The sequence below is a fragment of the Trachypithecus francoisi genome, unplaced genomic scaffold (genome assembly GCF_009764315.1).
Source record: "Trachypithecus francoisi isolate TF-2019V2 unplaced genomic scaffold, Tfra_2.0 Lachesis_group0, whole genome shotgun sequence".
NCBI classification, from domain to species: Eukaryota; Metazoa; Chordata; class Mammalia; order Primates; family Cercopithecidae; genus Trachypithecus; species Trachypithecus francoisi.
In genome coordinates, this window is record NW_022681453.1 from 186,287,115 (window position 1) to 186,309,774 (window position 22,660).

Here is a 22,660-nt window from a genome sequence, read left to right on the forward strand (position 1 = left end):
AAACTCCAACTCTATTAAAAACACAGAAATTAGCCAGGCATGGTGATGGGTGCCTGTAATCCCAGCTACTCAGGAGGCTGAGGCAGGAGAATTGCTTGCGCCTGGGAGGTGGAGGTTGCAGTGAGCTGAGATTGCACCATTGCACTCCAGCCTGGGTGACAGAGTGAAAAAAAAAAAAAAAGTAGGGGACAATCTTGGGGACTGAGCCTTCAACTTGAAAGGGCTCAGTAGATAGCCCTGCAGGTAGATAGTGTAAGAATTGAATTGAATTGAATTGAGGACGTCCAGCTGGTATCCACTGCAGAATTGATTGCTTACTTGATGGTAGAGAGAAAATCCCAAAACATTTAGTCACATAAGTCTTCTGTGCTGACTGTTGTGGCATAAGGGCAGAGAAGAAACATTTTGTGTTTACTCCACGCTCAGATGGCCATCTATGAACCAGGAAGCAGGCCTTGCCAGACACCAAACCTGCCAGTGCCTTGTTCTTGAACTTTCCAGCCTCCAGAGCTCAGAGAAATAAGTTTCTATTGTATATAAGCCACTCAGTACTGTGGTATTTTGCTATAGCAGCCTGAAAAGACTAAGACAAGCCCTATCACATAAAAATGCAAAGAAAACCTCGGTAACTCAACAAAGGATGCAAACTGAAGGAGTCCACCTGTCAGAATGCAGGCTCTTAACCACCACACTATGCCACTTAAAGAGTGAGCAGGCGCTTATCTTCTTTGGAACACCTTATCTTCTCCTGCAGCAGGACTGACCCCTTCCAAGTACCCTTTCCTACCTGGCAGTTCCACTCTGGCCAGTCTGTGGCTCAAGCCACAACTACAATCACAAAATGTTAAAACTAGACAGGCCCAGAGATTTAGTCTTCTTACCAGTAACTCCCTTATTTCTCAGATGAAACTGAAGCCCAGAAGGGAGGTGAGCTGCCTGAGGCCTCACAGTCTCATCCCATAACTGGAATGAAACTCAAAACTGTGAGTACACTGTGGGCTGTGGGAAGTTGCTGTACCGGCTGCCTGGTCGCTTGGCTGTGCCTCTCCATTACCTTCTTTGGCACAGCATGCAGCGTGCACCCTCCCATCAACACAGACTGTGGTATGACTTGGTTTGTCATAATATTTTGTTTGAACTGTTTGATTTAAATATAGATGTATTTATATATAGGTATCGATATAGATAATCTGTGCTTTTTAACATAGGCAGCCACAAATCTTTTTGGGAAAGTAGGTAAAGAGCAAATGAATGTGTAAATAAGCCAGGCAAGGTGGCTCACAGCTGTAATCCTAGCACTTTGGGAGGCCAAGGCAGGTGGATCACCTGAGGTCAGGAGTTCGAGACCTGGCCAAAGTGGTGAAACGCTGTCTCTACTAAAAATACAAAAATTAGTCGGGCGTGGTGGCAGGTGCCTATAATCCCAACTACTCAGGAGGCTGAGGCAGGAGAATCGCTTGAACCTGGTGGACAGAGGTTGCAGTGAGCCGAGATCATGCCATCTCCCTCCAGCCTGGGTGAAAGAGTGAAACTCCGTCTCAAAAAAATAAACAAATAAACAACAACAATAAAACAAAAAAACTGTAAATAAGTAGATTACTGACAATTTAGCATCCTTTTCATCATTCTTTCTGAAAATTTTGCAAATTCTGAAGTAGGGAAGTGCAGGGAAGAAAAGCAAATTTAGCAGTGAGTATGGCTCATAAATTACCTTCCTAAAGGCAAGAAATAATAAGAAATTTGGGGCTAGTTCTTCTCAAAGTAGAAAAAGAGAATGTCAAAATAGTGCTGCCTGCTGAATGTTGAAAAGCAAAAGCACTGAGCTACTAAGTCAGAATGACAGTGCGTATGTTGAGAGTGGGTCATTTCATGTGCTTAGGTACTTAGAAACCTGAACCTCAACCACAGTCCCCACTGTGCTTTCCCTCCCGTCTGCATTCTTTCTGGTCCCTAACTTAAAGAACTAGGACCTTTGCAGGAGATCGAGACCATCCTGGCTAACATGGTGAAACCCCGTCTCTACTAAAAAATACAAAAAACTAGCCGGGCGACATGGCGGGCGCCTGTAGTCCCAGCTGCTTGGGAGGCTGAGGCAGGAGAATGGCGTGAACCCAGGAGGCGGAGCTTGCAGTGAGCTGAGACCCGGCCACTGCACTCCAGCCTGGGCGGCAGAGCGAGACTCCGTCTCAAAAAAAAAAAAAAAAAAAAAAAAAGAAAAGAAAAGAACTAGGACCTTTGCATGAGCATTTGTCTGAGGATTTTAGCCTGAGCTGTTCCATCATTCTGAAACATTATTTCTGTGTATCTCTGCGTGGCTGGTTCCCATTGGTCAACAGCAGCTCAACTTAGGTTTGACTTCCTCACGGAGGCTGTCTCTGGCCACCCTAGCAACTCCTCTTACCACTCCAGCAAAGCACCTCGAGTTATTCCCATCATAGTAACACTTATCGCTACTTGTTTTCTTCCAGAGTTGATCATTGTTTCTTCCCCATTAAAATGCTCACTGAGGACAGGGACCTTGTCTGTCATATTCACCACTGTTTTCCCAGTTCCTAAACCAGTACACAAGAAGTAACTGTTAAATGAAGGTAAATAACATCAACAAATACCTTATATTCTAAATCAAGGGTCTAATTCACAGACTGACCAAAAACCATCGATCGATCAATACCTACTTAACAGTCAGTGTGTGCTGGGTACATTTTATGAACTGGATGGGGGTGGGGTAGATGCAGAGATAAATATGATTAGTCTCTGACCTCAAGAAGTTGATGCCCTGGTTGGAGAGTTAAGACATACACTTTTAAAAATAAAACTTAAGTAACATAGCCAGCACTCAAGGACTAATAAAGGGTTCAGAAGGCAAAGGTATTGAAGAATAAATACAAAGGATTGAAGGCTAAATACAAAGGAAGGTACAGAGAAGGCACAATGCCTGTCAAATCCACAACACATGAATGGAAGTGAGAGAGACCAGAAGCAGCCTCCCAGTCTCCCTGGCAAGGGATTTTCGACACCGTCGCAGGCTTCCCTTGTGCCCCTGTGACTCCAAGTGATGTGGACTTGGAGAGCTTGACTCTCAACCTGGCACCTAGAGAAGAGCCCACATTTGTCCAATGTTCTCTCTGTGAACCATGTTATATAAGTTTCCACGTGTCATCTCAGTTACTCCTCACTACAACCCTGACTGCAGGGAGGTGTTACAATTCTCATGTTAGATTAATACAAATGGAGACCCTAAGATGAAAACTATTTCACCCGAAGTGACACAGTCAATGGAACCCGGTATACCTGCCTCTATAGGATCTTACCCTTTCCCAGTTCACACATCTGCCCCCTTGCTCAAAACCGGACACTTCCAAGTTCACACAACAGTTAGGGATTCATCCCTAGGTCTGTTCAACTGAAAAGTGGGTGCTTTTCTAAAACCTGGCAGATAGGAACAAGGACTGAGTCCATTACTCCTTTTGCCCCATTGCAGAAACAGAGCCCTTCGGAAGACTCACGTGTTCAAAGAAAAGAATGGTGGTTGGAATGTGAAAATGCAAGGTCTTGGAATTCGTTTGGTGTTCCCAGCCTTATTCTTGATTAAAGTATTCCCTGGTGACAAGTTATTTAAAGAATTTCTCTCAACTCCATTCTGCGGTGTGGAGTAATTGTATGTCATTAAAAGCCTAGGAATAGTCAAGATTGCAAAATTCTTGCTGTGCTCTTGGCAAAATCATTACTCACCAACCAATGTTTAGAAATCAAAATGCTGCCCTTAAGTGCCATTAAACACAAATATTTATCAACACTGCACCAGAATGTTAGGCTGATGAAGGTTGGATGTTTGTGGGTGTGCTTGCGTTTGCATAATTAGATTCAGGTTTTCAACAAGAACAAGCTGGCTTACTGAAGTTTATGGCCTTCAGATACTCACCTACAGGAAAATGGGAGGCTTTTGCTTATTTATATCTTAGAGAAATGTTAAAATCCTCAGAAGTATGCCCAAAGAAAGCCAGGGAAATTTCTGTTTCACTGCTTTTTACAGGCATCATGAAAGGTACTGCCTATGGTAAAACAAATACCAAGACGGTCAGGAGAGATGAAAATGGACATCTAAAGGTAAATAATGATTCAGGATAGGAAATATGGATGGATAAATAATCATTTAAAAGCTTCTATAGTTTGAAGAAAATGAAGCTTTCAATCTGTCTTCAAGTTTCCCTACGGGTGGCCGCTAGAGTTAGTATCTACTAAAACAGGTTAGCACATGGTTTACTTAGGTCAAGGTTCCTGGAAGCCAATTCTGAGATGGGATTCTCATTCTGGGGATTTACTTGGGGGAGGGCACTTGGGAAAAGGAAAGTAAAAGAAGCAGAATAAGTCAGAGGGGAAAAGCTCAGTCAGAGCCAATCCCACAGGAGCACAAATCACCCATAGTCAGTCCCACCCTGAGGCAAGGGAAGTAGCCCTTTGCACAACTGTCGGTGACTGAGGACTGTCCTGAAAAGGCTCCCATTTTTCAGAGAAGTGATGCAGGCCTGGCTGGTCAACACTCACAGCACCTGGGAATGAGTACACAAATACCAAAGGGGCCTGAGTCAGGCACCGGCAGCATCCACCATGGTACATGTGACTCTTCTTATGAAACTTTTATTTCATTCTACAGGATAAGGTGCAAACTTTTCAGCAAGGAGTCTGAAACATTCTGTGTTCTAGCCTTAACTTCATGGCTCTGAAATATTTTCTAAAAATTTAAGACTACTTAATGTATTTGTGCAAATGTCTATGTGTATGTTGAATATATCATCAGAGAAGAGTCAGGGGACATCCACTCCTCCTTCTACCAATAGCTTCTCTGCCCTCAGAAGAAAGTCAATTTCTGAGCCTGCCTTTCTATGGGTCCCAGACTAGCCCTCCAGCCTTGTCTCCTATCACCTCTTTCGACACAGCTCAACCTTTGATAGCGCAATAAACTGTTAGTTATTTCTCAAAGATGCTGTGTTCTTTCACCTCTCCCAGACTTCATGACACTTAGGATCAATAAGAGATAGACTAGCACAGAAAACTAAAACCCATTCCAACCATTCCTTAATGTGACCAGCATTATGGTCTGAAAGTACAGTCTTAATGATCTTGGGCCATTTTTAAAAACCTCTCATGGTCTCTGTCAAGCAAAGCCTAAATCCCTGGTGTGGAATGTCCTCTGCCTGTTTTTCTGCCTTCACTCTCCAGTTCAAATGGCACCTCTACTGTGGAGCTCTCTCTGACCCACCCCAGCCTTTCTATCCCTTCACAGCCCTGCGTTACCTTTTCCTAGCACTGCTGTCATTCTGCTGTATAGAATGGTCTGTTGTGTAGGTATCTGCCTCTACCATCAGATTGTGAGTTTCCTGATGGCAATGCCTTTCACAGCACCTAGCACCTCACTGGGTGCGAAGCAGGTGCCAGTGCAGACATACCAAGTGGAAGAAAGTAGTGCATTTCTAAGGAATAGGTTCCAGGGAGAGTCCTCACAGACACTGCGGGACTTCCACAGGGAACTCATTTAAAGGACCTTTAGACTAACAATATAAACAACGACAACAGATGCTGAGACTTATGGGACATTATTATATCAGAATCCATGTTTAACATTTTACATGAATTAACTGATTTTAATCTTATTAGGCAGGTACTAATTTTATTGCCATTTTACAGAAGAGAAGACCATATTGTGAAAGGAAAATAAATCTCAGGACCCCAAAATCACGAAGCCAAAAGGAAAAGTCAAGCTGTGAACTGTGTCAGGCAAACCTGCCTCCTAGTTTAGTTCCCAAATGAGATAGTTACAAAGATTGCTTTAAATCTCTCCCACCCAATTTGCCAACAGGAAATTTCTTGTGGGCCTCAAGACCTTCACCCTAAGCCAATTCTGTTGAATTTCACGCTGGCTATGTAAATTGATAGCTTCTCTTCACCGGTAAAGTACAAAGGACAGGCAGAATCAAGGTCATTCCTCGGCTCACCTGAGACAAATGCATATCCAATTGCTTCTTCTGCCCTATTCTTTATGTAAAAATGCAGATTCACTGAGTCAGACTAAGGCATAAGTGACTATTCTACCCCCACTCACATGTGAGTTGTGTCATCAGTGAAAGGTTATAAAAGATCCAAAAGAATGCAACTTTTTGTCTCTTCTCTACCCACCAGAAGCCCTCACTTCCAGTCATCCTACCTTTCTGGGCCGAACCAAAGTACGTCTGACACATATTGATTGATGCCTCAGGTCTCCTAAAATGTATAAAACCAAGCTGTGACCCAACCACCTTGGACACAGGTCAACCTCCTGAGGCCGTGTCATGGGCATGTCCTTAACCTTAGCAAAACAACTTTCTAAGTTAATTGAGACCGGCCTCAGATATTTTTGGGTTCATAATATCAGGGAGTTTATGTAACTTGTTCACGATCACACAGCTAGCAAGTGGGAGACCAGGGCATTAGAGCCAGAATGCCTTTAACCACAAAGTAATCAAATGAAGGAAGATTACTCATGCTCCCATATTTCCCACCTGTCGACCTGAGAGGCAGCACCATGATGAAAAGCACAGTCATGGCACATTTTGTGAGCAACAATTAAGAGCCCTGTGCCCATTCATTCCCTTTCTTTCAAAGGAAAATGGTTGGAATGGGAATAAAGAAAGTAGGTTCTTAAAGTTTATTTTTTGCTTATATATTTGTAAGTTGTTTTGTTTGTTTATTTGGAAAGGCTTTGAATTGGAGCGGGAAGAGTGCCTCTTTGAGTCATGGTTTCCTGATTAGTGAAGTAGACTTTTGCCTGTTTTATTTATTTCAGAATGCCTTTGCATGGATTCCCCACTCAGGTACAAGCTTCACAGAAGTGGAGATTTTACCCAACTTATTCATCACTGTTTTTTCAGACTCCAACACAGTGCCAGGCACAGCATAGGCCTCGATAAACACTCATTGGCTGAATGAATCAAAAACGAGACACTAAGGGAATACAGTGTTTCTTTCTCAAAGGGTGGTCCAGGGACCACTCGCTCGTTGGTTATCTGGAGAGTTTGTTTAAAGTACAGATTCCTGGGCTGAAAGTGACTTTTTCACTCACTAATGTTTGAGAACTACTGATATAAATGTTATGCAAGTGTCTACGAACTGTTCGATTTAACAATTTAATGAAATTAACTTCAAGTGAAGTTGTAATTATCATCTGATAAAGAATGGAGAGGGAATTCTACTGTTTCTCTCCACTTTTCCTTTACTTCCTCATTCTTTTCTACTTTCCCTCCCTGTATTAGTCCGTTCTCACATTGCTATAAAGAAATACCTGAGACTAGATAATTCATAAAGAAAAGTTTCATTGCTCAAGGTTTCCAAAGGCTATACAGGATGCAAATTGGCTTCTGCTTCTGGGGAGGCCCCAGGAAGCTTCCAATCATGGCAGAAGGCAAAGCGGGAGCCAACACTTCACATGGCCAGAGCAGGAGAAAGACAGAGAGAGGATAGAGGCGCCACACACTTTCAGACAATCAGATCTCATGAGAACTCTATCATGGAAACAGCACCCTCATGATCCAGTCACCTCCCACCAGACCCCACCTTCAGCATTGGGGGTTACAATTTGACATGAGATTTAGGTGGGGACACAGATCCAGACCATATTATTCTGCCCCTGGCCCCTCTCAAATATCATGTCCTTCTCACATTTCAAAATATAATTATGCCTTCCCAACAGTCCCCAAAGCCTTAACTCATGCCAGCATTAACTCAAAAGTCCAAAATCCAAAGTCTCATCTAAGGCAAGGCAAGTCCCTTTTGCCTATGAGCCCATAAAACATGTTAGTTACTCACAAGATAAAAAGGGGATACAGGTATTGGGTAAATACTCCCATTCCAAAAGGGAGGGCTACAGGCCCCACACAAGTCCAAAACTCAGCAGAGAAGTTATTCAATCTCAAAGCTCCAAAATATTCTCCTTTGACTCCATGTCCCACATCCAGGGCACTCTGATGCAAGGGATGGTCTCCCAAGGCCTTGGGCAGCTCCACCCTTATAGCTTTTCAGGGCTCAGTCCATGCAGTTGCTCTCAAATAACAGGTTATTTGAAATAACCAAAGTGCTAGCAACAGTCTTTGAGATCATTAAAGTCACTATTTTAATTGTGAAATTGAGTGCCTGTGACTTTTCCAGGTACAGGATGCAAGCTACTGATACATCTCTCATTCCAGGGTCTGCAGGATGGTGATCCCCTTCTCACCGCTCCACTAGGCAGTGCTCCAGTGGGGACTCTGTGTGGGGACTTCAACCGTACATTTCCCCTCTGCACTACCCTGGTAGAGGTCGGCTACAAGGGCTCTGCCCCTGTATCGGGCCTCCTCTTGGACGTCCAGGCTATTCCATACATTGTCTAAAATCTAGGCAGCGGCTCCAAAGCCTCAACTCTTACACTCTGAGCAAACTGACCACCACATGGAAGCTGCCAAGGCTTCCAGCCTGCACCCTCTGAAGAAGCAGCCCAAGCTGTACCTGGGCCCCCTTGAGCCACAGCTAGAGCTGGAGTGGCTGGTATGTAGGGAGCAGTGCACTGAGGGTGCCCGGGGCAGTGGGGCCCTGGGTTTAGTCCATGAAACCCTTCTTCCCTCCCAGGCTTCTGAGCCTGTGATGGGAGGAGCTGCTGCAAAGGTCTTTGAAATGCCTTTGGGACCTTTTCCCCATTGTATTGGGTATTAGCACTTGATTCCTTACTTATGCAAATTTCCGCGGCCTGCTTGAATTCCTTTCCTGAAAATGGGCTTTTCTTTCTACCAAATGGCCAGGCTGCAAATTTTCCAAACTTTTATGCTCTCCTTCCCTTTTAAACGTAAGTTCAAGTTTTAGGTCATTTCTTTGCTCCCATATATGAGCAATAGGTTGTTAGAAGCAGCCAGATCACATCTTGAACGCTTTGCTGCTTAGAAATTTCTTCTACCAGATATCCTAAATAATCACTCGCAAGTTCAAAGTCCCACAGATCCCTAGAATACAGGCTCAATGCAACCAGGCTTTTTGCTAAAGCATAGCAAAAGTGACCTTTAATCTAATTCCCAATAAGTTCCTCTTTTCCCTCTGAGACCTCCTTAGTCTAGACTTCATTGTCCATATCACTATCAGCATTTTGGTCATAACCATTCAACATGTCTCTAGGAAATTTCAAACTTTCCCACATCTTCCTGTCTTCTTTGGAGCCCTCCAAACTCTTCCAACCTCTGCACATTACTCAGTTCCAAGTTGCTTCCACATTTTCAGCCTTTTTTTTTTCTTGAGACAGGGTCTCTCTCTGTCACCGAGACTGGAGTGCAGTGGCATGATCTCAGCTCACTGCACCCTCTACCTCCCAGGCTCAAGATTCTTCCACATCAGCCTCCAGAGTAGCTGGGTCTACAGGAACATGCCACCACACCTGGCTAATTTTGTTGTTGTTGTTGTTGTTGTTGTTGTCATTGAGATGGGGTTTTGCCATGTTGCCCAGGCTGGTCTCAAACTCTTGAGTTCAGATGATCTGCCCACCTCAGCCTCCCAGTGTGCTAGGATTATAGGTGTGAACCACTGTGCATGGTCTTAGGTATCTTTATAGCAATGCCCCACTCCTTGGTATCAATTTTCTGTATTAATCCATCCTCACACTGCTATCAAGAAATACCTGAGATTGGATAATTAATAAAGAAAAGAGGTTTCATTGCCTCAGGGTTCCAAAGGCTGTACAGAAAGCACAGCGACTTCTGCTTCTGGGGAGGCTTCGGGAAGCTTCCAATCATGGCAGAAGGCAAATGGGGGAGCCAGCACTTCAAATGGCCAGAGCAAGAGGAAGAGAGAGAAAGGGCAGAGGTGCCACACACTTTTAAACAATCAGATCTTCTGAAAACACAATGACAAAAACAGCACCAAAGGGGAAATATGCCCCCGTTATCTAATCACCTCCCACCAGACCCCACCTCCAGCACTGGGGATTATCATTTGACATGAGATTTGGGCAGCAACACAGATCCAAACCATAGTGCTTCCCTTTCTTCTCCTCCTCCATGGTTATTTCTATTTTCTGGCTTAGGGCAAGGCCCAGGAGAACATCCATAAATGCTATCCTCTCTCTTGTCCCCAAGGATAACACAGTCCAACAGAAAAGAGGATAGAGTAATTTATATTTTGATATAATAAATTATACAGCAGATATAAGCTAGGGTGTCACTTCTCCCAAATTATCAGAGTGAAGAAGGTGGTTGCCAGTTTGTGTTGGGCTTCTTTACCTTAAGTGTCATCCTTGAAATGTTGAAGAACAAAGAAACCAAGGAGAAGAAATAATTTTAATCTTAAAGGTTTGATTACTCTTTTCTTTAATAATGTTCTTCTAATTCATAAATACCTGGCTTTTCTTCAATTTAGAAATTCAATGCCCTTCTCTTCTCAGAACCTGCTTCCCTGGGTCAATAATTCTTCCATCCAGACTACGTCAAATTTACTTATTTGCTTTTTATTTGTGCCCGGTTTACACACATGGTAGACTTGTAAATACTGGTGAGCAAACACATTTTCGATTGTAGTAAATCCTAATGAGCAAGAATATGCCTTGAAACTCCTTCTACATGATACTTTTCTTGCCTTTATTCGTTCCTATTTTGAGTGGATTTTTACCATCTCAATTACAGGTACAGACAATATCTGATTCTTTTTCTGTGGACTAACTTCTGATTACTCAAATACTTACTATGTAGCAAGTTGGGGATAAAGGTTTATTTATTGAGTTGGTGTCATGAGCTAAGCACATTATATTTATTGTTCAATTCAATCTTACAATATACTCCAAGAAGAAGATATTATTATCCCCATTTACAGAAGAAGAACTAAAAGTTCAATTCCACAGCCAGTTAATGTGATGGTACTCAGGCATTTTTGATGACAATTACCAAACACTTTTTCCTTATACCAGTTTGCCTCCTGCAAATATATGGTCTACAAAGGAAAAAAAATATGATATTTGCACAATTATCTACTAAATTACTACACTCTTCTCTTTCAGCATTTTGCCTGACTCTCTCTCTTAATACTCACTTCTGTATCTCTACAAGGTGCAACACAGAGCCATAAATATAGTAGCTTTTGGGAAAACATATATTAATAACTAGTGAACTAATGAATAAAAGGAATCAAATAACCGAACTACAAGCAACAGTCTTTGGGATCACTAAGGTAATCATTTAAGTAGGGAAAGTAATCTGAGAAGGCTTCAAAGAGAAGGTGGCCTTTGGTGAGGAGAGTTTTCATAAGTAGCCAATGTTGGCAAAGAGCTTTCCAGGCAGAAAAGCATGTGAGAAAAGCAAAGAAGTAGAAAAAAGCCTAGTAGGTTGGAGAAAATGAGGTTAAGTGTATGTGAAGTTTAAGGCATACTAAGAAAATTGATAGGAGATACAATATGAGAAAGACTGAGACCAGTTAGTCAAGAGACTTGAGATGTTTAAACCCAACCTTGGAAACAGTGAGAAGCCACAGGCTGTGCTTGAAGGGAATAGATATAACCCAGACTGTAGAGAAGGGCCAGGCATTATCTTAAGATTTTTGAAAACAAGTCTCAGAATTTATTCTGGACAATGACATATAGCCAAAAAATTCTAGCAATCAGCTTTTAGTTTCAGCTAAAGAAAATGACATGAGTTGACACAAGTCAAGGCAAAATAAAACATTTTCCAAAAGGTTATCACATTCCTTTCTCCCTAGCTGAATGAATCCCTGTGAATTTGTGAGCTCATTCTGAAGAGCTCCGGAGGGCCTTGTCAGGAAGGTGTTGTATAAACCACTTTGCCTCGGTGTTATAGTCCTGAGGACATGTTTATGAGAAAGAAACATCACCTGGTGGGTGATGTTTTTCAACAGATTTCAAGGGGCCCAGAAGTCAATATGACAATACAGGACTCACTTCTCACATCCCCTTGCCAGGTAGGTGATGGTGGGTGAGTCTCTGATTATCAGGCCCTTGGAGCATTATTATGCCCCTCTGCTCTCTGAGCTCCTTTTGCAGGTGGCAGATGAGAAAGCAGAAGGGTCTGTCTGTAGGGAATGATCATTGTCAGATTCTTCCTCAGACCTCTGTCCTTTTCTTGGGCAGTGGGCACCAGCCAAGCCAGATCTTTAAAATCCATCAGCATGTAGTCTGTCAGTTTCCTGTCATGGAGGAGAACAAAAGGAGCACTAACTCAGAGATCCCTGGGCAGAAACCCATTGTGCTGGTGACAATATGAAGTCAGGAGAGACATCACATCAGCTGAGGGCTGCAAAGCACAGGGGACTCTGAGCCAATCTGACGTCTTTGGTTTTCTTTCCAAGTCTGCCCATTGGCCACTTCTTATACCATAGAGATCCAGAGTCCTCAGGCTGTTTCCTCCCCCAAGTATTCAGACCTGCTCCCTGACCTCTCACTGACCCTGGGGTGTCAACAGCTAAAATAAATGCCCCCTAACCCACCCACCTACCCCACACACTAGCACTTGCAGGCATTTCATGACTGAGAGTGATTCACTGAACTAGATGAATTTAGGCAATGTCTTAGTCCATTTGTGCTGCTATAACAAAATGTCTAAGACTAGGTAATTTATGAACAACATAAATTTATTTCTCACTATTCTAGAGGCTGGGAAGTCCAAGATCAAGATTCTGTTTCTGCTGAGAGCCACTCTCTGCTTCCAAGATGGCATCTTGTTGCTGTGTCTTCACATAGCAAAAGGGAAAAAGGATCTAGCTAGTTCTCACCAGGCTTTTTATCTATATTTAATTTCACTGATGAAGATGAAGCTGTCATATACAGTCACCTCCTAAAGGCCTCACCGCTTAATAATATTGCCTTGGAGATTCAGTTTTAACATTAATTTTGGAGGGGACACTAATATTTACATTATAGTAGGCAAATTGTTTGGATTCTCTGTGGCTTCATTTTCTCATATTGAGATGGAAATGATATCTTCTTCTCCATTTTACTATGTGGAAGTACCGTGTAGCTGGAAATGCTACTGTGCACATAACCTCACCTATGAGCAAGGCTCATCCATCCCAGAAGCCCTCCCACCTTGTCATCTTCCAGGCAGCTCTTGAGTAGTTTCCATGCCTCTTAGCAGAGATCATTTCACTGGCCTGCCCATGAATTTTCTGTGATCTTCCATCACTTACTGAATAAAGGCCATGCTTCTTATTTGAATATGCTGAGTTCTACACAAATTGATCCCAATCTACCTTTTCTTCTTATCTCTTGGTGATGAACATTAGACAGTATCTGTGGATCACCTGCTATGAGTCAGGCTCTATTCTAAGTATTTTACTTGCATTAATTCATCAATCCTCATAAATATTAGTTAGGTAGGTTTAGCATTCCCATTTTACAGATGTAGAAAACGAGTTTAAAAAAGTGATTTGTCTAAAAATTTCATAACTCCTGGAGACTCTGTTTCTACCGGATTTCCGTTGTTTTCTGAAAGCCCTGAGATTAGCTGCTGGTCTCTGATTGTATTCCAGCAGATGCCTGATTCCAATTTACGCAAAAGATTAGGAGCAACCGTTTTCTCCTGTCCCAACTACGTTGTTACACCTGGGAAGCTGTGATGTGTCGACTGCAAGGAGGACCAGTTTCTTCCCATGGAATATTCCCAAGGAACATAATCTGAAGCCAAGTCTTTTGTCTAGGTGCCTACATTTTTCCTGGATATGCTCTGGGTTTGAACCACATATGCAAAACACCATGCTTCAGATAGGCACGTTCTGTTTGTCACCAACACTGTGCCTTTATTTTGCTGTTATCTTCCCCTGGCATGCCCTCACCTTATTCTACACTCATCTAGATCTCATTCATCCTCTAAGGCTTGATCCCGGCGTGACTTCTTTCAGGAAGCCACTTTTCCTTATCTCACTGAGAATGACTTGTCCCCACGCCAACTCTCTGCTTTTGGGCTCTGTGTGCCCTTTACTTCCCCGGTGTTATTGTTACTTGTATGTTTGTCTGGGTACTCTATCAGGCGGCAAGACTTGTGAGGACGAGGATAAGTTTTATCCATCCTCATACCTCCTAAAGTATGCAGGACAGCATTGTGCACTCACACTCCCTTATAGCACAGTGCCAGCCAATTTCCAATTGCTCTCATGTTGATGCAGTCTTTAATCTTCACAGCAGGCACAAGAGTTGCCAGGAAGGAGGAATTCCACTACCATTTTACAGATGAGGGATCTAAACCTCAGAGGAAGAAGATATTACCAGCCATAGAGATAACTGCAGGGACAAGCCGGACAAAATGTTTCTATTACTAGCCTCTGATATTTCTCCTCCACCAGTGTTTGGCCCTTTACCTCTTCCATGCGTGCAGTGAGTGTTTGCTGACATTTTTCAAAAGCCATATAACGTGGTACAAAGAGTTAGATAATAAAAACAGCTAACATTTGCTGAGCTCTTAGTGTATGTCAGGTACTGTTCTGAAAGGCAGATCATTTAGTCCAAGCAACAACCCTGTAAGGTGATAACCATTATTATCACTAGCTGTTAAGGAAAACCACAGCCAGACAGAAGACAGAAGTTAAGGCAGTGAAGACAGGTTTTATTCCGAAGACTATTGCAATAGGGGAAGAGAGACTCCAGTGTAGAACTCGGGCTCAATTCCAAATCCATTCAGAACATGTGGGAATTTATAGGCAAAGAGGAATGTGTAGTGGAGCATTGGTAGAAAAATAATTAATAGAGGAAACATAAAGTCTGGGGAGAGTTGGGCTGAATCAGCCTAACAGAATTCTTGCTGAAGGCAGGCCAGGGTGGTTCGCTATCACTTGGGGATAGTGGGAATAAGGAGCTTGGTCAGCTATCAAATATTGAGTGTGGGGAGCTCTCCCTAAACTGACTTAGCAGGATTATTGCTAAAAGTACACGGTACAAGAAAATACTTGCAAAAGCCTTGTTGGAAAGAGGATTCAGGGGAGCCTGACTAAAGTCTGACTGAGCATAAAGCCTTTGTCACAGCCCCATTTTTATTTATGAGACTAGGAATCACAGAGAGGTTTAGTAATGTTCCCAGAGTCACAGAGTCATAAGTAACGGAGCCAGGATTTGATCACAGAAAGTCTGACTCCAAGGCTTCTGCATATAGACACCAGGTTCTGCTGTCTCAAAAGGCAGTAGGTCTAGATTTTGATGCCTGTGTGCTCTTGGGCGTGTCTGAGTCTCACAACCAATGCAGGATACCCCTTGCAAGGCCCTGCATGTAGTAGGCGCTCATTAAATGTTAGCTCTGAAAGTTGCTGTGAAGCATCTACAAGAGCCCAGACTAGGCAAAAGCCTTCCACGGCAATGAAAAAGCTTGACAAATGGAAATTCAAAATCAGCTATTTATTTCCAGCTCACCTCTACCAAGTTCAGATAAAACATTAAGTGCCTCATTCCAGTCATGAGGAAGAAGTAGGCGAGAGTCAAGGTTTGACATTGGGTTTTAAAAGCTCTTAAATAATTACAGTGTTCAGAGTAAACAGGGCCTTCATGCTTCATTAGGCAATGTGTATTATGGCTCCATTAACACATGCAGAGCTTTTCCATTTCCCATTTTTTGAAGCACGCTGAGAAAGGAGCTGAAGTCATCAGTGTTAATTGATAGCTAACAGAAAGAAACTTCCTAAAAGGGAAATGACTTTTAGGTCCTAATTTGATTAATTATTAAAGCTCCTCGTACCTATCTTGATGGGGTAACAGGAAAACCAGTTATTGTTAATATTTACTCATGTGAAGACACAGCCTGTTTATAGCCTCCACATGCCTGAACCTTTGAGTGTTTGTTCATGAGTCTCCAAAGGTAAATAGGAAAGCAAGAAAGCTTTAGAGATAATTGAAAATAAAGTGCTGTTCTCACTTTCACTCCCCAGAAAATCCAGGACATGTCTTAGGTGAGACAATTGAAGAGAAAGACCTCACTTTTGTCCCTAGACTATTCTCTCTCAGCTTGCCCTGATGCTTCGATAATCCACAATACTCACTACTTTGGTTCATAGTAAACGAAGCAATCTTTAAATAATTGGGATGAGTGCTCATCTGAGCAAACACCACTCATTAACACCTTTATAGCCACAGATGCATACGTAGATGTAGATGTAGATTGATAACAAAGGGATAGAGAGAGAGAGAGAGACAGACATGCAGATGTAGATTGATAACAGAGGGATAGAGAGAGAGAGAGACAGACAGACAGACACAGACATAGATGTAGACATAGACCCAGACATCAACCTAGACCTAGGTATAGATTTGAGTGTATGGATATTCTAACAAACATATGGAGGCTATTCAGAGCAGTGATTAAGGGACTCTGGGGCCAGATTCCCTGGTGCAGATACCGGTGTAATTACATATTAGCTGGGTGCCTTTGAACAATATATACCTAAACCTTCCATGACTCAATTTCCTCATCTGTAAAATGGAGATTATAAAAACAATAGCAACATGTGATTGTTGTGAGATTAAATGTGTGAATAAAAGTAAAACTGCTTAAAACAGTTTCTGGTATTAATTAATGCTTTGTTAATATTTTCTGTTGCTATGATCATTTTTTTATCTGTGTGCCAGGCTCTGCTATGGGGCTTGGGCCCTAATTCAAGAGATTCATCACCATGTGCTTTAAGGCATTTACTCGAGTAACTACTACAATTTAGAAAACAGTAAGAGCTTTAGAGAAGAACATCAATCAGAAATGCTGGATGAAGGTTCAGAGAGAATGAGGAAACTTTCTAGGAGAGAGAAAAAGAGATGCTGTATAAAAGAGATTAAGAGGACAGTCTGATCCTACAGGAAATAGTGTGAACAAGTGCCTTGAAGAAGGAAACATTGAAGGGTTTCTACCAAATACTTAATTAACCCGTAGAACTAAGCAGGGAGAGGAGCCAGTCAACTCTGGGGAGCAGGTGACGAAGTTCGAAGGAGCCTACTTAAGTTCACAATGATAAATGGTGCCAGGAAGCACTCCACAAGACCACAAGGGATAACAATGAGATCACTTGGACACAGGAAAGGGAACATCACACACCAGGGCCTGTTGTGGGGTTGGGGGAAGGGGGAGGGATAGTATTAGGAGATATACCTAATGTAAATGGTGAGTTAATGGGTGCAGCACACCAACATGGCACGTGCATACATATGTAACAAACCTGCATGTTGTGCACATGTACCCTAGAACATAAAGTATAATAATAATAATAATAATAATAATAATGAAAAGAAAGCCATGGGCCACCAGAAGCAGACCATCATGCACATACCATCATCAGCAGAAAGACAAAGTAGCCTGACAGCTAAAGGAAATGAGATCTCCCAGCTCTTCCTTTCTCTAGTCTACGTGAGACCTTGGGCAATTCCCTATTCTTTTCTGGATTGCATTTGCCTGAACTATAAAATGAGAGATTGTGGTTAATCCCCAAAAACCCTCCCAGTTTTGGCATTCTAGGACTCTTATAAAATTTTGCCAAGAGCTGGGGTACCTCCTTCTCTGGCCCCCATCACTCACTCCCACACCTTTCTTCTCCAATTCCTTATTTATATATAAGCAGACAGCATTCAAAGAAAAATGAACAAAAAATAACCCCAAAGCGAAAACCTGAAGAAAGGGTTACAGGTTTAAAAAGCAGAGGTAGAGATGGAAATCAGAGTGGGCACTTCTGCAGACAGAATGGGAACAACTTTATGGCAAGGCCACCCTTTCAGCGCCTTCGTGACTTGGTCATGAAGCTATTAAGTAGCTCAAACCACTCTTTTTAAATAAAGTGGTTCATTTGGACAAACACTTCAAGCTAAGAGGCAATGTTACTGCAACTAGAATTGGAGTGCTCTGCAAAGAATTAAGACAATTTCTCACTGTCCTTTATCCTCCCCACTTTATGCGAAGTGATTTGAATTAGTGTTCATCCAATATTAGGTTGAGTCTTTCTATTCCCCAAGTTTCTCAAGATTCTACAATGTCACTTCTATTGACATGATTAACTTCTTATTAACTTTAATGGAAGCTGTGGGCATGAAGTCCATTTTGTTCTCAGGAACTTTTGTTTTTTTGTTGGTAAATTCTGGAGCTTTATTTGACTCATCATTATAAATATACATTAGGTAATGACTACTAAGGACACTGGTTCTTAAACAAGATGGAACTTCTGCCTCCGACTCAATAAACTAATAGATGTTCAGGACATGAAGAATCACAAAGGTCACCAAGTCCTGCCATCAGTTAAATCCTGAATCTCCTTTTCAACATTCTAACAAGTTCAGCCTCTGCTTGAACAGATCCAAAGGCTGGGAACTGACTTATTTTAAGTGTTCACTGTGTGGCAAATATCCACACCCTTTTGCTTCCTCACCTTTGAGTATGGTCCTATTTGCATTCATGAATTCCACTTAGCCATGAACAGTGGTTTTCCCAACCGCCTATCTTGAGATTGTCATTGACCTGCTTGGACCATGCCTAGTCTCAGAGACCAATTCCTTAGAGACTGTGCCAGTAATGTAGGGAGGGACAGTATACAACCACAGATTGGCCTGTAATTGACTCAGCAAAGTACGATAATGCTAGCTGTGGTAAGCAGAATAATCGCCCTCTCACCGATAAAAGATATTTATATCCTAATCCATGGGCACTCCAGGTCTGAAATACAGATTCTCTCTCCCTTAGAAAGTACTAAATAATTATGAGGCAATTTTTCCTTTCTAGTTTTCCTTTATTAATTGCTTTAGCCAGTCACAAAAACATGTTTTACCTTGTATTAATCAGGGTCACCACTCAACATATTTTCTTGATAGACAGGACTAATTAGAAGTTTCCAGACACATATAATTATATTTGAAATATGTATCTTTGAGATATCTCAGAGGAATTTAGAAAAAGCTATTGATTCACTGGCAACATTCAGAAGTCAACTTCAAGTGGGTTAATTTCTAAAAATATTTCATATATGATGAATGTCATGTATTTCTGTGAAATTCCACGCCAGAGAATATTTCCTAACATTTCCCCCAAATCCTTGAGCTACACCCTAGTTGCCTCCTGTGGACACCTTATTTTAGTACAGTTTGAGATGTAAAAGACATCAGGGAAGAATCTCAGGGTCACCCTTGATTCATAACTCTCCTTAAGGTCTTACGTCTAATTGCCATCTAATCCTGTCATTTCTTTCCCTCCAGAATGTCTATTGATTTATTCCCTCACTAGATCAGGCTTCCAACTCTCACATGATTGAGATCCAATAATCATATTAGCTCTCCCTGCTGCCAAGCCACCTTAAATGAGTGCTAACCAATGAGTGCTACGTTGGGCTTTGGAACCAACGAATGAGTGCTAGATTGGGCTTTGGAAGTGACCTGTCTATATGCTCTGACCTTTGCCTTGTCCCAGACTAAGGCATTGACTTCTTTTTTTTTTTTTTTTTTTTAATACTTTAAGTTCTGGGATACATGTGCAGAAGGTGCAGGTTTGTTACACAGGTATACACGTGCCGTGGTGGTTTGCTGCACCCATGAACCCGTCATCTACATTAGGTATTTCTCCTAATGCTCTCCCTCACCTAACCTCCAACCCCCTGACAGGCCCTGGTGTGTGATGTTCTCCTCCCTGTGTCCATGTGTTCTCATTGTTCAACTCCCACTTATGAGTGAGAACATGTGGTGTTTGGTTGTCTGTTCTTGTGTTAGTTTGCTGAGAATGATGGTTTCCAGCTTCATCTATGTCCCTGCAAAGGACATGAACACATCCTTTTTTATGGCTGCATAGTATTCCATAGTGTATACGAAGGCACTGACTTCTCTATTCACGATCCTTCAAGAGTTGCTACTTATTTATCCCATGAGTCCAACTTATCCAGCTGGCATATAATCAGTCCCCCAGCCAGCAAACTTTATTTTCCCAATTTTTTTTTTTTTTTGCTTTTTTAGAGACTATATCCAACAAGACACTTTCAGTTTGCCTGTGTTGGATCTCACTCCAAGACACACCCAAGTCTAATAGGAAGAAATGCCAAGGGGATATGACTCTCCTAATGAATAGATATAGACAAGTAATTCCTTGAGGCCAAACATAGGCGATTAGAGTCCAGGCTCTGCCACAATCTCCCACTAAGCCTCACCTGTAAAGTACAGATAAAACTAATACGTATTCTACTCTCTGTTTCTATGAGTTAAATGTTTTCACACTTCACATTTAACTGGAATCATGGCAATTTTAAAAATTATTATCTATTTCTTAAGGTTGTTGTAAGGATTAAATGAGAGAAAATGTGCTGTTCTTATTAAATGTTCAATATTATTTTAACTACATCATGCAGATTCTCAAATTAAAAAAAAAACCCTTAGGATTCTGAAACTTATCAAAGCAGCTGAGCCCAAAGTACCTCATAGATTTGGGAAATATTGATTCCTTACTGATTCCCCCAGTCATTAATATAATATCCCACTCTGCTGCTAATTTGATGCTAGAGTAAATAGCACCCAAGGAAAAGTGGTGATCCTGCAAACTGAATGAAAGCAAAGTAGGGAAGCTACTGAGTTTTACACTAACAAATTCACAGACTACTCAAGGGTCATTCTGATAGCAAAGTAAAAATCACTTTGGTGATAGTCTCACAATATGTCATCACATCATGCATGAGAAAGATTATCTTATACTAAAAATATGAATAGTTGGCTCTGTCACTAATTTTTGACCTCAGCTTCAAGATCTGTATATGAAGGACAGGAGACAAAGCCCTCTCATTCAGTAGGTTTTTCTATTTCAGCCTCTATTTCTATTTCTGATGCTTCCAGGACTGTAAGAGAGAGAGAGAAAAAGAAGGAATGAAAGAGGGAGAGGAAGAGAAAAGGAGACATAGGTTAGCTTAGAGTTGAAAACTTAGTATAAAATTGAAGGCTCAAGTTTTTTTAACTGGGAAAGTAAACAACATTCCTGATGTGTAAAACAATCTTCCTGATCATCTTAGAGCTGCTCTAAGTAAGACTTTCAACCATAATTTCTGTCCTGCACGACCATCAACCTCAGAGTACACAGAAACCATACACTGTGAGGTGGCCCCATGAGAGAAGGACTAGCTCCACAAGCCCCAAGCTCTCAAATCCTTCTAAGACATCAAGCACCAGGCAGGCTCCCTGACTCCAACCTAGGCCAATCTGCAAAGCTGAATCTGCAATCTCCCAGGATCCCTAGCAGCAAGAAGAGAAGCCTTGTCCTCTCCTGGCTCAGAAACACTAAAAGGAAGCCCCATGACTAAGATCTCTACTGGTAATAGCCTGAAGCTGCCAAAGATTTTTAGCCTAGTTGTAGAACCATTTCCCACTTCAGCTGTACAGAAGATTCATGCTGAAGGCTTTCTTTCTTCCCAGACCTTGTTCTTCACTTCAATATCTACCTTCTTTTCTTGATGGCAGGATACGTCTGATGACATAGAACTTTTGGGTCTGTGTCCATTCTTCAGGGTCTAAACTCAAGCCCAGTCCTTAGTTCTCCATACTGGATTCTTCCTGGCCTCCAGATCTGAACGTCCTCCCCTTCAGAAGGCAAAGCCATCCAAAGAGACTGAGCACTCTAAGTAAGCAGCTTGAAGAGTGAGAGATGTGGACACAGGGAAGGGCTGGTCTGCACAGCCTGTGGCCATAAATCCCACCTCTAGCCTTCTCCAGTGAAGCCACACTCAAGATTTAAGAGAATCTGTGATCAACTTGGAGTATTTGCACCCCAGGAAAAGGGAGTTTGCAGGATCCCAATATCACTGCGAGTTGCCACTTTTCCAGTCTTTTTCTGCTGTTCTCTCATATCCACAGGGAAAAAAATGAAACGAGCAGCCCAGTCCCTCAGGCCTTTTTCTTTAATGTTGCCATAAAAAATCAATAAATTGCATCAGGATGTTTCAACGAAGTTGATCTCAGATCAAACAGGTATGGTTGCCAGGGAATATGTTGAACTATATTTAAGCAAAGAAAAATTTTGTGCTTGGTATAAACTAAGAGGGAAACAAAAAACAAGAGAATAGAACCTGTATACTGGCTGGGCGTGGTAGCTTACGCCTGTAATCCAGCACTTTGGAGGCCAAGGTGGGTGGATCACCTGAGGTCAGGAGTTTGAGACCAGCCTGGCCGACATGGTGAAACCTGTCTCTACTAAACACAAAAATTAGCTGGGTGTGGTGGAAGATGGAGGTTGCAGTGCAAGATTGTGCCGCTGCACTCCAGCCTGGGTGACAGAGCAAGACTCTGTTTTTGGGTTTTTTTTTTAATCAAAAAACAAAAACAAAAAAAAATCCTATATACCAAACTCCCAGGGCTGAAAACATTTTGTTTGTTGGTATGTCCATTCCTTTGCCTAAAATAAAAACATCACACGTGGCAGGAGTGCCCTCTGTTAGCTCCCTGTGCCTGCTGTAACAAATCACTAACACAGATATGGTGTTTTAAACCAACACACAGGTATTCTCTTACAGTCTGAAAGTCAGAAGTCTGAAGTCAGTTTCACTTGGTCAAAATGAAGGTCTCAGAAAGGCAGTGTTTCCTCCAGAGGCTCGAGAGGAGGATCTGTTTCCTTGCCTTTTCCAGCTCCTAGAGCTGCTTCTTCGACCATCTTCAAAGTCAGGGGCTTAGCATCTCGCCTCAGTGTCACTTTGTCTTCTTCAA